This window comes from Argopecten irradians, chromosome 10 (assembly GCF_041381155.1).
Source record: "Argopecten irradians isolate NY chromosome 10, Ai_NY, whole genome shotgun sequence".
In the NCBI taxonomy this organism is placed as follows: Eukaryota; Metazoa; Mollusca; class Bivalvia; order Pectinida; family Pectinidae; genus Argopecten; species Argopecten irradians.
In genome coordinates, this window is record NC_091143.1 from 23,771,564 (window position 1) to 23,791,501 (window position 19,938).

The following is a 19,938-nucleotide window of genomic DNA, read 5'->3' on the forward strand; positions in this document are numbered from 1 at the left end:
TATAAAGTTTGATCAAAATCCATTGATATTTTCTCAAGTTATCTTCTGGAAACCAAATCCGGACAGACAGATGGGAACAAACACTATAGTCCCCTCCGGTTTCACCTGCATGGGAATAAGAACTGACACAAACAATGAACAACTTTAGAAAACAAATTTGAGTTCATAGATTTTATTTAATCAAACAAAAATTGATCAGGGTCAATGATGTTACCAGCTTGTTATTGTGGATGTTATATGTAAATTTGAAATGGAGAATATATTAGCCTTTACAAGTTTGGTAGAAAACACAAATCATTTATTCATGTCATGGATTTTCCACTACAAGCTCTTGTTATATGGTGATATCACACAAGAGTGAGAGATATCACACTAGAGTGAGAGATATCACACTAGAGTGACAGAGATATCACACTGCAGTGACAGAGATATCACACTAGAGTGACAGAGATATCACACTAGAGTGACAGAGATATCACACTAGAGTGACAGAGATATCACATTAGAGTGACAGAGATATCACATTGCAGTGACAGAGATATCACACTGCAGTGACAGAGATATCACACTGCAGTGACAGAGATATCACACTAGAGTGACAGATATATCACACTAGAGTGACAGAGATATCACACTAGAGTGACAGAGACATCACAGTCGAGTGACAGAGATATCACACTAGAGTGACAGAGATATCACACTGGAGTGACAGAGATATCACACTAGAGTGACAGAGGTATCACACTAGAGTGACAGATATATCACACTAGAGTGACAGAGATATCACGCTAGAGTGACAGAGACATCACAGTCGAGTGACAGAGATATCACACTAGAGTGACAGAGATATCACACTGGAGTGACAGAGATATCACACTAGAGTGACAGAGATATCACACTGAAGAGACAGAGACATCACACTGGAGAGACAGAGACATCACACTAGAGTGACAGAGATATCACACTGGAGTGACAGAGAGATATCACACTGGAGTGACAGAGATAATACACTGGAGTGACAGAGGTATCACACTGAAGTGACAGAGACATCACACTGGAGTGACAGAGATATCACACTGGAGTGACAGAGATATCACACTAGAGTGACAGAGGTATCACACTAGAGTGACAGATATATCACACTAGAGTGACAGAGAGATATCACACTAGAGTGACAGAGACATCACAGTCGAGTGACAGAGATATCACACTAGAGTGACAGAGATATCACACTGGAGTGACAGAGATATCACACTAGAGTGACAGAGATATCACACTGAAGAGACAGAGACATCACACTGGAGAGACAGAGACATCACACTAGAGTGACAGAGATATCACACTGGAGTGACAGAGATAATACACTGGAGTGACAGAGGTATCGCACTGAAGTGACAGAGACATCACACTGGAGTGACAGAGATATCACACTGGAGTGACAGAGATATCACACTAGAGTGACAGAGATATCACACTGGAGTGACAGAGATATCACACTGGAGTGACAGAAATATCACACAGGAGTGACAGAGATATCACACTGGAGTGACAGAGATAATACACTGGAGTGACAGAGATAGTACACTGGGGTGACAGAGACATCACACTGGAGTGACAGAGATATCACACTAGAGTGACAGAGATATCACACTGGAGTGACAGAGATATCACACTGGAGTGACAGAGATAATACACTGGAGTGACAGAGATAGTACACTGGGGTGACAGAGACATCACACTGGAGTGACAGAGATATCACACTGGAGTGACAGAGATATCACACTGGAGTGACAGAGATATCACACTGGAGTGACAGAGATAATATACTGGAGTGACAGAGATAGTACACTGGGGTGACAGAGATAGTACACTGGGGTGACAGAGACATCACACTGGAGTGACAGAGATATCACACTAAAGTGACAGAGACATCACACTGGAGTGACAAAGACAGAACACCTTGGTGATAGAGATATCACAAAAATAGACACAATTTAGGAGTGACAAAGTATCACATCCTTGGAATGATTTTTTATCACCAAAATATAATCTGCACACTGGTGATTTTCACCACCAGTGCCACGTTAACATTATGTCAGCTATCCTAGAATTACAGCCTCATTGTCAAGTAATACAGCATTGTATGCTGTTACAGCATTTAACAATTACAAATTGTACTCTGAGAAGTGATAAACGAGAAACAAAATGTCATGTCATGCTTTCAGGATTGCTGTGTATTACTACCCCTTCCGAAACAATGATCATTCACTGTAAAAAGCCAAGCCATATTATATCTGGAATGTATTAGCACTGTACACCACTTCCTCTGTTTCATCACTAGACACTGTTGTTATATCACTGATATGTTCATCCATTGAACTTCATGAGATCTGTGTAGAACTGATGGTTCACCTGCTGTCCATCAAACCGCCAAAGATCCACACCTTACAATATACATGTTCCAACATTTCCTCTGACATTGAATGTGTACATGGTCATGTGTTTACAGGAGCGTGGTTTGTTATCGTGGAGTGATAGACAGATCACAGCCTTCTCTGTAGAATTGATATACTTATTTACCCCCTGGTGGGGGCTGGATTAGACAAGTCTTCTTCTTTGGACAATAACAGCAGGCCCTGTAATATATAAAAGCTTAATGCAGAAATATCTGTAAGATATTAAGTCCATAAAAGAAAATTTATGCCACCAACTTGTAATTAATCAAAACCTTTTGGGTAGTATAAAGAATAAATCAATGATAAAGTTACAATTCACAGTAAAATTGTGAGTACCAGAAAGGAATAATAAAAGCAGCTAATTTATATTATTATGACAGTATGCTTGTTTTCAGATTTCTATATTTAATATGAGAGACCTTACCATGCTGGCTGATGGTTCATAATATATGGCACCGTCTCATGACCTGAAATATGCAAATAATACATATTATACCTCATGTTTCAAACAGTGTCAGTGAATAGTTGAAACACATCACATGACAGGGAAATAAATCATTGTATCTATTTCCCTCTGAGAAATAAAGCATCATATTTCCCTGGGGTGCATGCCCCTATGGTGACCGCCTGTCTTCCACACAGAATTATCTCCCCTTCCAATAGTACAACAATGACGGACATAGAGCAAAACGTCATTTTTTTTTTACTCATCCCAAGTTTAAGGAATATATAACCCAGAATAGAGGATCGCAAATTTCTGGTATAATAAACAATATATGTCCCCAGTGGCAGTGTGATATGAAGGTTTATTTACCCTCAGATGTAATATTTCCTGAAAGCTTGCACCTTTGGGTAAATAAACCTCCATATCACACTGCTATTGCACCAGGGCCATAAATGCATAATATGTACTACAGTGTCAATATTAAGGCATCTATTATATATATCATATATAATATTAGGCAATTAGATTTCCTTTGCACATGCATCAGTTTTTGAAAACATGGTAGTGATTGGTTGTTGCTTATACGCATATCAATAAATAGAACAGCATGACTATAGTCCTCAGTCAGTGCTCGAACTTGCCCTGTATAATTATAGGAAGGAGTGTCTATAAGGGGGGAAATAACTCCAAACAGATAATCAAACATAAGATATACATGTCACACCCACCCATTCTCTTTTGCTGGCTGGTGTATACTAGTGATAGTAAGATGTCTCGTTTATAAAGACAAGACTGACTGCTGGCAATGTTTTATTTTGTTCACTTCAAAAATCCAATAAGGAATTCAATGATACAGTTTGGCAATAATTAAATAATATGTGTCAAATATAATTCAATCATTTTCTCTTTGCATATTTAAACTGATTTCACTTGTGGGAAGGTATCAATTGTGATATCAATATTTGTGAGCCAAACTTGTTTCTCTGAAAAATATGATGTTGTGCTCGTGATTACACATGGTCACAATCAATACCTACCCATACGGGCAAATAACTCTGGGCAGATAACTGGGAGGGTTATAACCTACCTTGGTGACAGACTTCCATACACGACCTGCAGATCCCTGTAATATCAAACACACTAAGGGTTAGCGACTGGTGACTTTACTAGGACATCCTGGTAATTCAGTTTGTTCATGTCAAAAAATCAGTTTTTAAAACAACTGGTTTCAACATTGTACATTACATTTTATAAGCCTACATTGTATAAGATCCACACTTCCAATTGCATTTATAAGTATCTGTAACATAAACCTCAAGGTCAAATATTAAAACCAGTGCAAATTTTACAGTGTCTTGCTTGTTGATGCAAAAATCAAACAGTTAAAAAATAATGTTGTGTTAAATATGTAGAAAATCCTATATACTGGGTAGAAGAAACAAAACACTTACATTGAAACCCACACTGTTTGCAGCAGAAGTAGTCAACAGCTTGAGGAACTCCATCTTGGAAGATTTGTCGGAAACACTTTTTAGGCATGTCACTCTCCAAGACAATCTTACCATATATAACAATCTCACTGCCAGGTTTCTACAAGAAGAGAGACAGTGATGAAATCACGACATGTAAAATGTTGAAAAAAAAAAAAAACAACAACAACAAAAAACAGATGAATGGCAAAACTAGGTATATGTATCATCTCTTCCTATTCCCATGGGCCAAGGACATGTAAAGGAGATGAAAAAGTATAGACTTCCTTACAATTCAGAAAACTGCAAGGTCTAACACGTGCACATGTACTGGAAGTGAGGTTGAATTCTTATATGCTGATAGTAATTGAGGGATGTGAATGTTATAGGGGAAAATGAACAATATTTAACGGGGAAGGGAGGGGTGCCGGAAAAAATGAAAATAACTAAAAGCAAGGGAGATAATTACCATGGAATGTTCAAGGACTGGACGACTTTGCTTGTCTACCACCACAATGTCTGGGTAGACTTTTCCATCATGTAGTATTTCTTTTACCATTTGCTGCATTTCAAAATGGCTACACTTTACAAAAGGTCTGGAAGATAAAAAACAATGATATTTTATTCAAACAACATATATCTACAATGTAATAAAATTTATTCTTGCACTTATAACTTTTATCTCAGAATACACTAGGTATTGTTCAACAGATCTGTATATTTCAAAATGCACAGAGGTCAAGACAGTAGAAAACAATTCATCAGCAAGATGATTTTGTTTTTTCTTGCAGCTAAGTGATACTTAAATGATATCTCTATCAGTGATTATACATAATAATATTATTACAAAAGTGCAGACAAAGACATAATTCTTTACACTGAGAATGCATTTAAAACATATTACAAAGAATCTATATTCTTAATAACAGATCTGAGCATATGATTATATGATTATGCTATAATGAAGTATTCAAGTTCTGCTAATGAGCAATATAATGAAATGTATGTGAAGGAATATTTACCCAAACAACACAAAATGTAGTTCCTCCGGCCATTCTCCGACTGGATCGTTCCGTGCAGACATTGTAGCTTCTACAGAGGCTTTCACCTTGTTTCCAATTCTACAACAACATGAGACATTAGTATGAGGGTATTCATTTTACTTTTAACATTCATGTACTAAACAACAAAATAAGAGGAAATTATCATATGCATTTATGGCCCTGGTGGCAGTGTGATATGAAGTTAATTTACCAGAAAGTGTAATATTTCTGAGGACTTTATTATAGGGGATGATTTAACATAACACACCTTCAGTCTACATCCTCTCTTCATCAATCCTTATTTATCCCATAACTATGCATTTTTCACAATGGAAAAACCCATGTGATAAATTCCATAGCAGTTGGTTATCATTTATGTTTACACATTCCAGTGTGTAACCACCTACCAGTACTTCACCTCTGATTGGTCAATTAATTCTAAGATCTCTTGATTCGATTGGCTCTCAAATTCGGGTTACTTTTCATAGCGCATTTTCTTTAAAATAGGACTGTATTCATTGTTAAGCATGTAGTTGCTTATTCAAAGTATCAAACAATAGAATATTGACTCTCTATTTAGGCACTATATTTTATGGCGGAAAGATATCACAACACAATTTATGGTGGAAATTTAAGTTTCCATGAATGAAGACGAGAAAATGGTCACCACGATATAAATATAGAGCTTAAGTTATGGGATAAATAAGTTCCCCAACGTGTGACACTTGTTTATCATGTTTATCTAAACTCTTGTTAGTTAATTTTCAATTTTTTAAAAGACACTCACTAAAGCTTGTGTCTTCTCAAAATTTGAAAATAAACTAACTTGAGTTTGATAAACATGATAAACAACAGTCACTTGTTGGGGAACCTCTATATCACTAACCCAAGGTCTACTACATCTTTCAGTGATTTTGAAGAAGTGACATTGAAAGTTTAAAGGTGACTTAAAGTATAAAAGAAGCACGTCCTTCATCCCAACAGTTATACTTGTCACAGTCTGGGTTACCCTTTTAACATGTATAGAATTACCTGGTTAATATCCGTAAATATGATGATAAGTACTGGGTAGACTTACCGGTCCGCAGGACTGAAGACGACGTCAGACACTTTCATGTTTTTATCCAGTATGGTAATGCCCACCTTAACAGGTAGAACATCTAACTGGGGAATGTGGTTGGTGAGGTATCTACAGGATAGAAACAATTAACATTAAAGTGAAATCCACTAATTCAGAGGCTAATTTTCACTTCTGTAGCCTTCAAAAGTGCCATTCACATTACAGGTTGTGATACGTAAAATAATGATTTAAAATAATACCATGATGTATAAAATTTCATGAACTTTGGCCAATCAGCAAATTAAGCTGTATGTAAAACCTTTGCGAAAATCAGCAACTACTGTTAACATTTATTGATAACATATACCGATTGTAAGATTCTGTGTTACCATGGTGACATACCTACTGTAAGATTCTGTGTTACCATGGTGACATACCTACTGTAAGATTCTGTGTTATACCATGGTGACATATCTATTGTAAGATTAAGTGTTACCATGGCGACATACCTACTGTAAGATTGTGTTACCATGGTGACATACCTATTATTTACATGGTGACATACCTACTGTAAGATTATGTGTTACCATGGTGACATACCTACTGTAAGATTATGTGTTACCATGGTGACATACCTACTGTAAGATTATGTGTTACCATGGTGACATACCTACTGTAAGATTAAGTGTTACCATGGCGACATACCTACTACAAAATTATGTATTACCATGGTGACATACCTATTGTAGGATTCTGCCACAAGTTTTGTACACAACTTCAGTTCCTCCTGTAGCGATTCTTTCTGATTTGACAGTCGATTCTGTAGGTCTGAAGTCTGCTGGGACATCTCTGATAAAATACACAAATATTGAAGTTTTTATTTAAAAAAAACCTTTTAATGAAATTGGTTCGAATACATTATATGTTTGTGATTGACTGAAATTTTGCCTTGTAAAGACCATTATAAAATTATATGAAACAGGAATGATTTTAATAATTAACCTTGACATTATTTATGATAGTATTACCTTGTTCTGACAAGTCATGGGAGGACAGATCACCGATCTCCTTCTCACAGTGAAGTTCTAAACGCCTTTCCTGCTCTGTTAATTCATTTCTCAGTTTCTGAAAAACAGTGACCGTTATTAAACATTCCATAATGTAACTACATAATTAGAATCAAATCAGTTTTATAACTAATAATATTAATCTATAATCAGAGCGTTGATTAGAGAACATTATTACCCTATAACTTTGCACCTTGGCTCAGATACTATCTCATTGATGATAACCATTATAAATAGCTGTTAATTTTGCTATCCTTATCAGCTAACAAGAAATGTTTCAAAATTTGCATTTTCAATCATAGTTGGGTCTAATAAAGCTGTAACAGGAACCGGGGTTCGAACCCAGGACCTCTGAAATACTTGGAAGTCTAGCAGGATGCTGTATCGAATGGAGCTACCTAGTCACTGATCAACCAAGACCAATCCCAATACAAATCTTACATATGTAGCTTTAAAAATATTTATAAAGACAGCTCATGTATATTGCCATACATCATTAAAACTCTATATTTTTTATGTTTGAAAGTTTTCATCTAAATTTAGCAACCCAAGAGAAATTATCTTGTATCAATAAACATTGTAATAAACTTACTGGAAAATCAAAAAAAAAAAATTTATATATCTAAAAGGAATGAGATTATTTACGTACCTGAAAATACCTCTCATGAGCAGCTAAGCTTTCCTTTAGGTGGTCTACAAGAGGCGTTTGATAATTTTTAATCAACTTTTAATACATATATACATGTATCACTTAAATTCATGTACGATGATAAATAAAATGTTTGAATCTTGAATCTAACTTCTATATATACCTATCAGACTGTCAAACTGATGGTCCTTAAACACCTGATCCATATTGAGGGCCTTGTTACAGCAGGGACACTTGTGGTTGCGGTTGACCCATTCCTTGATACAGTGGTTACAGTACCGGTGTCCACAGCAGGTCATCACGGTATCCTTCATCACAGTCATACATATCGAACAGCACAAGAAATCAGACAGTGACGTCACCTAGAATTACAAATATTATATTTCACGAGACCTTGACTTAAATCTTTCTTACATATGTCAAAAGAAGAAAAACAAATTATATTCCTATAAGTTATAATTAATTATATGATATATTCCATAATTATAACTTATAGATATATAATTTGTCTACATGGTGACCATGTACAATTGGCCAATTTTCTAAAAACAAATTTAGTAATGTCAAAAGCGGACTGAGGTCAATTTCTTTATTGATGATGTTTACATAATAAATAAAACTTAAAGTTTCGACTGAAGTTGAAACTAATTGAGGCTAAAATCCGTGTTCACTTTAATTCACAATCTGATCGAGTATCGATGTTGGTAATTGTGTGTTGTGCCACCTATGTGGAGTTTGGTGTTTTGTTATGTTTTTTTTTTTTTTTTTGTTTTTAATATTTCTGAGCTGTTTTAAAAAACTCAAATTTATTTTCAAGTGGGGGGGGTGTGGGGGTGGTGGGGGGGGGGGGGGGGTGGGGGCTGGGTGGGGGTTGGGGGGTGTGGGGGGGGGGGGTGTGGGGGGTGATTTTGGGGGGAGAGGTTGTGTTCACGGGGGAAACAGAGGGTGCGGGGGGGGTTGGGGTTTGTGTGGGGGTGGGGGTGCTGGTGGTTGTGATTTGTTGTTTGGTGGGTTGTCAGATGTACACTGCGGCAAATGCCCAAATCCATGTGTTGTCAATGGGTTACCCCCTCATTGTTCTTTGCGGTGAAGCAGCTTACGTCCGGAAGCTTTCGGAGGTTGTGGTGGGTTGAAAAGGTGGGGTGGGTGGGGGTGTGGTGGGGGGGTGCTGGATGTGGGGGTTCGCGGGTATGGTTATTAATAGGGTTCATCGGTGTAAAGTTGTTTTATGAAACCACTGGGTATTGGATTTAGTTTCAGCTGGGGTTGGGACACGTATTAAATGGTTTTGAGACTGTGAGGTTTGTGTGAGTTGGGGCAGAGTATAGTTTTGATGGTTGTTGTATGTTGGTGTATGAGCGAGGCACCCGGCGTCCCCGAGAGGATTAAAAGAATCTTAGCATAAGAAGGAAAAAAACATGGAAATAAATTGTTATTATACTCATAACCAATCAAGCTGTCGCCCCGACTACGACCGGCAGAATCGTTTCAGATTCGTGTCCACCGCGAGCTGGCATATTTTGGAAGAAGAAAGAAAAAGATAGACAAAGATGAAGTAGTTATTTTTTTTTTTTTTTTGGTTTCCTTGAGAGGAAAGGACGAGAGGTGAGAAAATTGAAACCCCATTTCCTCTGGAAAGATAAATTATTTCTCTTTAAGGTAAGATATCCGTCAATGTTGTATATTACCCATTTATTATAATAATTACGGTTTTAAAAAAATAGGTCCGTTTTTCTCGACCGCCGAGTTCATACCCTTGATACTATAATACATATATGTATACTATTGGTTAAAAATTTTCGTGCCAGATCCCTGTGTCATTGACAAGCTTCGTCCCGAAGCTTTCCTGGCATCCTAAGCACACACTAACTGCCCCTGCTGTTGTTATAGCGGTGCTGTCCATAGGGCACCCCCTTTACAGGATGCCAGGCCTGTTCCCTGCCACCAAATGTAACATATACCGAGGCCGGGGCCTGAACCAACTGCACAGTCATCCATCCAAGAGTGGGCTGCACTAACTATAATCCAATAATATTAGACGTCAAGAGAAACTTCTGATGGGCAATATCGACATGACATAATGATCAAAAGTGTCCTAGCTGTCGTGCTATACCTCTAACCAGAGATTTAAATAGTAACATTGTTGGAGTACCTATATACATTAAGTACTGTTGCGATACACACTACCGACTCTCATCCTCACAGCCACAAACGATGGCTGAAAACCAGATAGCTGTGAGGCTGAAATGCCCCATGTATCGCCACAACATCGATATAAATCCTCTCTGGCATTTGCTTTAGATACAGATTCTTCTTTTATGCCTTCTAATATGCCTAGTGCTTATTTTACACATGATCATAACAAGGGTTGTGTTGATTATATATGTATCTAAAACACTGAGAGCGACCCATTTAAATTAAGTGGTAGGCCTACATTTAGTAAAAGCTTAGCATACACTAAATTAATACAAACCGAAACCAGCAGAGGCAAATCGTCATCCATGTTGTTTTGGAGAGTTCTGTCAAATGACGTCACACATGAAAGGTCAATCCTTATTCATTTCTATTTTTATCTCCAACCGCTAGTCTATTTTTATTGGTGACTGGTAAGGTAACCCGGATGATAAAATTTACTACCCATACAAATCAAAGTACTGAAAGTACTACACATTTTTTTCGCTTGGCTTATAGGGGCGAAGTAAGGGGGAAGGGGGGGCATGTATCTTTGCCCCCCCCCTATTTTCGCCGACTGAAATGTCCTAAAATTGCACATTTGAAAGAAATAAGAGTTCTACTGCTCATTTTTCGTACTTATTTTCATTTTTTTTTAATTTCAGCCGCTCGGCGCATTTCCTAAAACGTTCATGAATGCACATAATGTTCAAATCCTTCACAGTAAAAATTAAATACACATTTTTTTATCTCACATCTTTATTTATACCCTTACCAAACCCACCACAAAATATTTAGCTACAATAAATTCTTTATTATTTGACTTTTTTGTGGAATGGTAAATGCCATAAGATCAAAACAGATGTTATGATTCAAAATTTTGCATATGAAATATACTTTATGAAATATAATTTATATATTTATTAAATTATGCAGATAATATATACTTTAAATTTGTATGGTCTATCACTTTCGCTCTTTTTGTCATAGTAAAAACTGTATAGGTGCTATACACATTTTTCTCCGTCTGTCTGAGGTTTAAACTTTCTACTTTTACCACTTTTTATTAAGTTTCAGCACTTAAAGTATTTTAATTATAAAAGTGAAAAAAATATTTTTAACGTGTACACGTAAAAAATAGGCTCGAAAGATGCCGAATCATTCCGAACATCGTCGCGACAATCTCGAAGTAACACGAGAGTTGTGAAACCAAGAGAAATGTCAACAATTTTTCGTAAACAAAACACGTGGTCGACCTCAGCAGACTGGATCTACAAAGAAATTAATGCTGGCACAATACAATTTTTGAATACAATATTGAATTACGGCAATGTGTGAATTAATTAGATGTTTCAAACACTCGCTCTGTGGACATAACCAGCTTGATTTGCTCATATTAGCCAGAAGGAAAACGTAAACAAACACATGTGCGCTTACGCTAGTTACCTGGATCACCACGTGCAGGACGTGTGGACGTCAATCACGTGATACGATTCGAAATTCCGACAAAATCCGGAGATTGAAGGCGTTTTATTCAAAACCAGGAATATATGATCCCTAGATTTCGGCACTTTTATAGACTGACATATGGTTTTTGGGAGCTAAAATCACCAATGTTACATGTCAACATAGAATACTCATCAAGAGTTATTTCCCTTACTACAGAGACAACTCTTGATATAGCCAAAAAAAAAGGGGGGGGGGGGGGGGTAAACCTAGATCAGAGGTCTTTCAAGAACTTTTAAAATGATACTGTATATATATATTTAACCAAATTTGTACTAAGTGTTTGTGGTTTACGCTTTAAATTACTATTGGATATTACAATCTCGTGAGCTTTTTTTCAATTTTCAATATGATATTTATGTGTACTTGTTTGCGAAAATAAAATCCTGTTTTTCAAATCTATAAGACTAAATTATTAGTAATTATAGAAATTCTTCATTGTTCAATCAAATTTTATGCATTTTCACAGTCTCAAAATATACGAGTGATTGTTTCTGGATATGTTTTACAGGATGTACATAGTTTGTTGTTTGATTTACAAATTCCTAATAAAAATGTTTTTGTAGTTTGTATTCTGTGATCTATTTGGAATTACAACCATTGAAGCTTGGAGCTAGTAGTAGCATTAAAATAGTGTTTATCAATATTTCCCCATCCATTTCGATCAATTTCAAAATTTTGATTCCATTTATTTTGAGCAGTAGGTATAACCTCATTTTAATTAGAACAGTATATATATCTTGAACAATTTTTTTTACAACTTAAATTAATTTCAGGTTTATTGGTATGTTGGGAAAAGTTATATTTTTTCAGAGTCAAAATTTTGTTGATTGTTTCCTGTGACATGATTAATGGTGTTTTTTATATCCATATATTCTAGAAAATTGGTCTGAAAATTATACATTTAACGAAATTCGTCTAGACTTTATATGGATTTGTCTGTTTTCAAAATGTTATAGATAAAATGAACACCCTTTTCATACCATAATTTCTTAAAAGATAGCTTTATGATTTAGTTTGATTTCACTATTAAACCAAAAAGGGTTTTCTAAAATATTTGTTTTGTAAAATGTCACATCATCGGGGTAGCGGATTCTCACAAAAGTTTACAAACAAAATTTTGCGATCTTATCTTTTATTCCTAACTGACCTAAAATATCCTTGATACCGCCTTACATTTCGCTTTCCGATGTGTACTCATCCCTGTCCCCTATTCGAGACACGCCATAATCTGTAAAAGGGTTATCGGGTGGTGTAGTGGTTAAGCCGCACGCCTTTCACCTAGCCGACCGGGGTTAGATCCCCGGCATGGACGTGAAAAGGTTAGGGGTCAACTGCTCGATTATGTGGGCACTCCGGTTTCCTCACACTAAGACCCCCTCGCGTACTTACATCCGGGCCATCGGGAGTGATTTACATAAGTTGTGTAACTTGTTTCTCAATCGATGTAAAATAAGTAAAGTTTATATTTCATGTAGGGTTAGTTTCTACTCCTTCTTAGCGCTCAGCATTCAGGGAGTAGAGCAATTTGTTCGTCCATTGTCAGTATAATGAAAACGGATGGGATGTGATTGTTGATAAGAACGTAAACCTACTCAATCAACCAACCAATTAGTCTAACCAAATGTGATCATCACTACAAATCGAATCACAGTTCTGTCTTTGATCATCTCTTCTTCGATTGTTATTATTGAATATAACATAAATTGGTCCTTTTTCTTTTCTGCATCTAGTAAAGTTATTTAGTTGTTGGTGTAAGATAATTGTCCTGTCCCAAGAATACTCAGCTTCCTTATCATTTCTAGCAGACTATAAACTCCAGTCTGTTCTGTGCAAGTTACAATCTCCCATTATTAGAAGAGGCTATATCTATGAGGGGGAAACTAAGTCTGGGTTACAAATAACCAAACTTTCCCCATTTACTTTTCCATCAGAAATTGACGAAACTAACGACTTCGACTATAAAATGGAATTGACATAAATAATAAAATAACTCCGATTACAGACCTCCTCTTACCATCTCCACTGTTATACCCTCCTCTTGGTATACACGTATACTAGTGGAGCGGCTAAGCATAAAAATCGTTTAAAGTTTGAAGAAAGCATGAAACTTTGCATATGGCTTCTTAAGGACATAAGATTGCAGGGAAAAATGGACCCCAAAAAATCACGGCTCTGGCGGCCTCCATATTTTTTTTCAAAATGGTCGCCAAAAACCTCCTATTGCTAACAATATCTTACGTTCTGTACAAGCTAAACACTATTTCTAAACGTCTACACCTCATATTATTGATACTTAGGATCATTCTGGTAGTGTTAGTCTTCATGCAGAAGGACCGCCTTTGTATATTTCAAGATGGCCGCCAACTTTGCGAGCAATATCTGTATATAATACATCTAATTGTCTAAACTGACTTTAAGCAAATAAACACCAGTAAATAAAGTGAGAGTATTTAAACTTTTGTAGTGTTTAATACACAATAAAATAAATAATTTGATTCTTATATTAATTTTAAAAAAATATCTGTTTATATGTGTCAAAACAATTCGGGTATTATACTGTACGACAATTTTTCAACTGTCACACGCCATTGCATTGTAATAATTTTGCAACTATCATAAACCTCTGTACTGTAATATTTGTACAACTGTCACACACCACTGTACTGTAAAGTTTTGCAACTGTCACACACCACTAAACTGTAAAATTTTACAGCTGTCACACACCACTGTATAGTAATAGTTTTACAACTGTTCGGCACTCCTGTACTGTAATATTTTTACAACTGTCGACCACCACTGTACTGTAATATTTTTAAAGCTATCATACACCACTGTATTGTTATAGTTTTACAACTGTCACACACCACTGTACTATTTTATTTTGTCAATAATTTTACAACTGTCACACACCACTGTACTTTAATAATTTACAACTGTCACACAGCATTGTACTGTTATAGTTTTACAATTGTCACACAGCACTGTACTGTAGTAGTTTTACAACGGTCACACATCACTGCACTGTAATAGTTTTTACAACTGCCTCACATCTTTCTACTGTTATAGTTTTACAACTGTCACACAGCACTATACAGTAACAGTTTTACAACTTTGACTTACCAATGTACTGTAATAGTTTTACAACTGTCACACATCACTGTACTGTAATAGTTTACAACTGTCACACAGCACTGTACTGTCACAGTTTTACGACTGCCACACATCACTGTACTGTAATAGTTTTACAACTACCTCACATCTTTGTACTGTAATAGTTTTACAACTGTAACACACCACCGTACTGTAATAATTGTACAACTGTCACACACCACTGTACAGTAACAGTTTTACAACTTTCACATATCATTGCACTGTGATAGTTTTACAACTGTCCCACACCTCTGAACTGTAATAATTTTAAACTATCACACACCATTGTACTGTAATAGTTTATCAACTGTCACACACATGACTGTACTATTTTTAGAGATGCCACACACCACTGTACTGTAATATTTTTTACACATGTCACACCTCATTTGACTATAATAGTTTTACAACTGCCACACACCGCTGACTGTATAGTAATCGTTTTACAGACGTTACACATCACTGCATTGTAATAGATTTACAACTGCCACACACCACTGTACTGTAAGAGTTTTACAATAATTTTACAATTGTCGCACATCACTATACTGTACTAGTTTTAAAACTGTCATATACCTGTAAACTGTGCTAGTTTTACATTTTTCACACACCACTATACTGTAATAGTTTTACAACTGTCACACACCACTGTACTGTAGTAGGTTTATAAATTTCACACACCGCTGTACTGTAATAGTTTTACAACTGTTCCACACCACTGTACTGTAATAGTTTCACAACTGTTCCACACCACTGTACTGTAATAGCTTTACATCTGTCACACACCACTGTACTGTAATAGTTTTACAACTGTCACACACCACTGTACTGTAATAGTTTTACAACTGTCACACACCACTGTACTGTAATAGTTTTACAACTGTTCCACACCACTTTACTGTAATAGTTTTACAACTGTCACACACCACTGTACTGTTATAGTTTTACATCTGTCACACATCACTGTACTGTAAAAGTTTTACAACTGCCTCACATCTTTGTACTGTAATAGTTTTACAACTGTCACACACCACCGTACTGTAATAATTGTACAGCTGTCACACACCACTGTACAGTAACAGTTTTACAACTTTCACATATCATTGCACTGTAATAGTTTTACAACTGTCCCACACCACTGTACTGTAATAGTTTTACAACTGTCACACAACACTGTACTGTAATAGTTTTACAGCTGTCACACACCCCTGTACTGTAAAAGTTTTACAACTGTCACACACCACTGTGCTGTACAAGTTTTAAACGGTCACACAACTCTACACTGTATGACATATTTATATTGATATTTACTGATTTTATACACCAAGGTGATATGGATACTTCCCACTGATCCTTCTTTCCGGTACCAATACATTATGTATGTATAGTAGAAACACCAAAAACTATGGATTAGTCAATTATAATGGACAATGCAAGATTTATTGAATTCTAAAGGAATCTTCATTGAAATTAAGTGAAAACGGAAAAGTGATGAAAAGAAACTTTAGCTTATTTTTTCAAATTTGTTCATTAGGCTTTGTGTGATTCTTGGATAAGGAATTGTACCGAAAGTATTCAATTCAAGAAATGTGAATATATGTGTTACGTGTATTGTATTCAAGAAATGAAGCAGTTTAAAAACAGTGTAATTATTGGGACAAGAAATATAATTAAATCATTTAACTTTAAAAGAATGAAAGTGCATGTTTCTTCTATTTCAAATCAAAACATCATTGTAGGAATGCCTGTGCTGTCGAAATACATGTACTAAAGAGTTTGGATTTTCAACACAAGGAGTAATTTTTAGCGTTGTAGTTGATGTGATTGGATTTATGCCGATGTCCATAATTAAATATGTTAAACAAAAATATGTTATAATATGTATTATTGAAGTGTTATATTACATTTATGCTGAATTTATTTTGAATAATTTGTTATTTATCTGTCCAATTTTTACAATACTGCATACATCTCCAACCGAATCTGTTCTGTTGTGATATCTATTTGTGGGCGTGGTGTTCGAGAGCTATAGATGGTGTTACATATTACCATAGGTCCCGAGTTCGATCCCTTGCAGATCAAGGCAACGATTGAATTTATTTTAATTTCTGAACCCTGAACACTAAGCGATTTGAGGGGAATCGATCTAAAGCGCTACCCAATGCCATGCTTTCGCGCAAAATGTGGTCAAATTACTTATCACAATTATTTACATCATAAACATATCACAGTAACTGGTTATAATGACTGTACTGTAGTCCAAGTAATTCATCACACGCAAACCAAACGGTGTCATCTTTGTCTATATATACGATGGGTCTTTCAGTACTTCGCATATGCGATTCATGATGTATTCCTATCCGGGAATTCCCACCTCCGTCGTAAAGAAGAATTCTGTATTGTCTGTGTAAAGGTTTTTTGTGAACATTAAGGAGGTTACCTTCGCTGTCATACATTACATCCTGAGGACATAGAGGGGAATTAAGGTCATTGATATAATGTATGTACTTGGCTTCGTCAGGTTCACATTTGAGGAGTTCTAATTCTGTGTTTTCTAGAAAGGTGATGTCGTTTCTATACAAGAATAGTTTTATGAAATCAGCATTTAAGACAACAACATATTTGTGTGAGTCATCAGCATCATTGGAATCAATCACTGCCACATTGTGAGTTACAGGACATTCAGCAACCCGGTGCGGTGTGGACACTTATTAAGTCGTTTCCACACACGAATAGTTTTATGAAATCGGCATTTAAGACAACAACATGATGTTTTTTCTTTACATCACAGATCCACAGGCTGTGTGATGTTTTGGTGATATGAAGATGTCAATGATTTCAGCCGTGTGAACAATTTTCTGTATCTTTTGTCCAGTTTTGTCCATGAGAGTTAACAGCGACCCTTCTCTGATCCACATCTGACCATCAATGGTAGGGCGTATATCATCAACGTTAGAAAAAAATGTTAGTTTATTGATAGTATACAAAACAGCATGTAAGTATTTTTCATAAACCAACCAAGTCATTGTTTATACTTCTTGCTCCATTTCATATGTAATTACACATATCATTACCAAAATGATAATACAGCATGTAAGTATTTTTTATAAAGAAACAAGTCATTGTTTATACTTCTTCTCCATTTCATATGTAATTACACATATCATTACCAAAATGATAATACAGCATGTAAGTATTTTTTATAAAGAAACAAGTCATTGTTTATACTTCTTGCTCCATTTCATATGTAATTACACATATCATTACCAAAATGATAATAAATGAACTTTTACATACATCTGAAGCGTAAACATGATGCACGCATATTAATAGTATGCCATATGCTTTTCGCTTTTAGAGATCTTTAGTGTGGTTATTGCCAACGGATTATTTTTCTAGTAATCGTCATATGATAGTGGATATTAACATCATGGAGTAGCAATGCGTGCCGAGAAAGGAAACAAATACGCTGTGATTTACCACCCATACAAATCAAAGTACTGAAAGTACTGTACATTTTGCCAAGTTTTTGGTTTTTTTTTCGCTGGGCGTGTCTTTTTGCTACTCTCCCATTTTCGCCGACTGAAATGTCCTAAAAATGCACATTTGAACGAAAAAGAGTCATCCTGCACACTTTAAAAACATTTCCGCTGCGCGGCGCATTTCCTAAAAATGAACGCACATAATCAGAGATTTAAATATAATTTAAATCTCTGACATAATGTTCAAATCTTTCACAGTAAAAATTCAATGCACATTTTTTTATCTCAAAACTAAATTATTTATCCTTATCAAACCCACTAGAAAATATTTAGCTACAATAAATTCTTTATTATTTGTCTTTTTTTGGAATGGTAAATGCCATAAGATCAAAACAAATGTTATGATTCAAAATTATACAGATAGTGACCTTAAAATGATTGACCTATATGCCTTCATTCATTCATTAAAGCTAGGATGGATTAGAAGATTACTCTCGTCTTCAGGCAAATGGTATCTGATCCTCAAGTCAACTCTAGATTTAAATAAGATATATAATTGTGGGTAAGATTATGTAAAATTGTGTATATCCAGGTGTCGTAATCAATTTTGGGAAGATGTATTTAAAGCATGGGATAAATTAAATCATTCTGAAGATATGAGGCTAAATATCCTCAAAACACCTCTTTGGTACAACAATGACATTAAAGTTAATAATAAATTTGTTTTTTAGCCCCACTGATTTAGGTCAAGTATCTTAACTTTAAATGGTCTGATAAAAAATTCGACAATCTTACTTTTCTTTTTTTGATGAATATATAGAAAAATTTGGAATTAATACTACTTTTTCTTCTTTACCATGGCCTAATATTGTCAAATAAAACGCTATTCAAGAAATCTCGAGTTAAAACCAGAGAAACTTTCCCATCCTTTTATACCACAAATTATTAAAAAAATTCTTTATGAGCTAAAAAAGGGTGTGAAAGACTTCTATAGGTTTATCATTACTCCCTCGGTACTAGAAAATGGAATTTGAGCTTTAACTTTGCTAGAGAAATGTGGTTTAAATTCATAATCTTCCATTTAAGCGTAACCAAAAATTTCCAAATTGATATGGTTTCAAGTCAGAATTATTCATCATATCTTAGTTACTAATACCTTCCTTCATAAGATAGGAATAAGTTTCTAGTCCTGTGTGTACTTTATGTATTACAGAAAGGGAGACATTTATACATTGCTCGTTGGAATGCAAGGAGGTGCAAACTTTTCTTCAGAGTTTTGAAACTTTGTTAGATTTATTTTTTTATCCCTTTTGCATATACATGTAATAAAGATTCATTTCTTTTCGGAATAATTTTACAAAAGTGTAGCTCTGTTGACAATGCAATTCTGATAATAATAAAACATTACATATGTAAAACAGAATTCTTAGCAACCC

At 35.4% G+C, this 19,938-nt stretch overlaps 1 pseudogene; it reads right to left on the reverse strand.

Moving 5' to 3' along the window:
• Positions 1 to 156: 156 nt before the first annotated feature.
• LOC138333442 (uncharacterized) lies at positions 157 to 10,739 on the reverse strand (annotated as a pseudogene).
• Between the last annotated feature and the right edge of the window lie 9,199 nt (positions 10,740 to 19,938).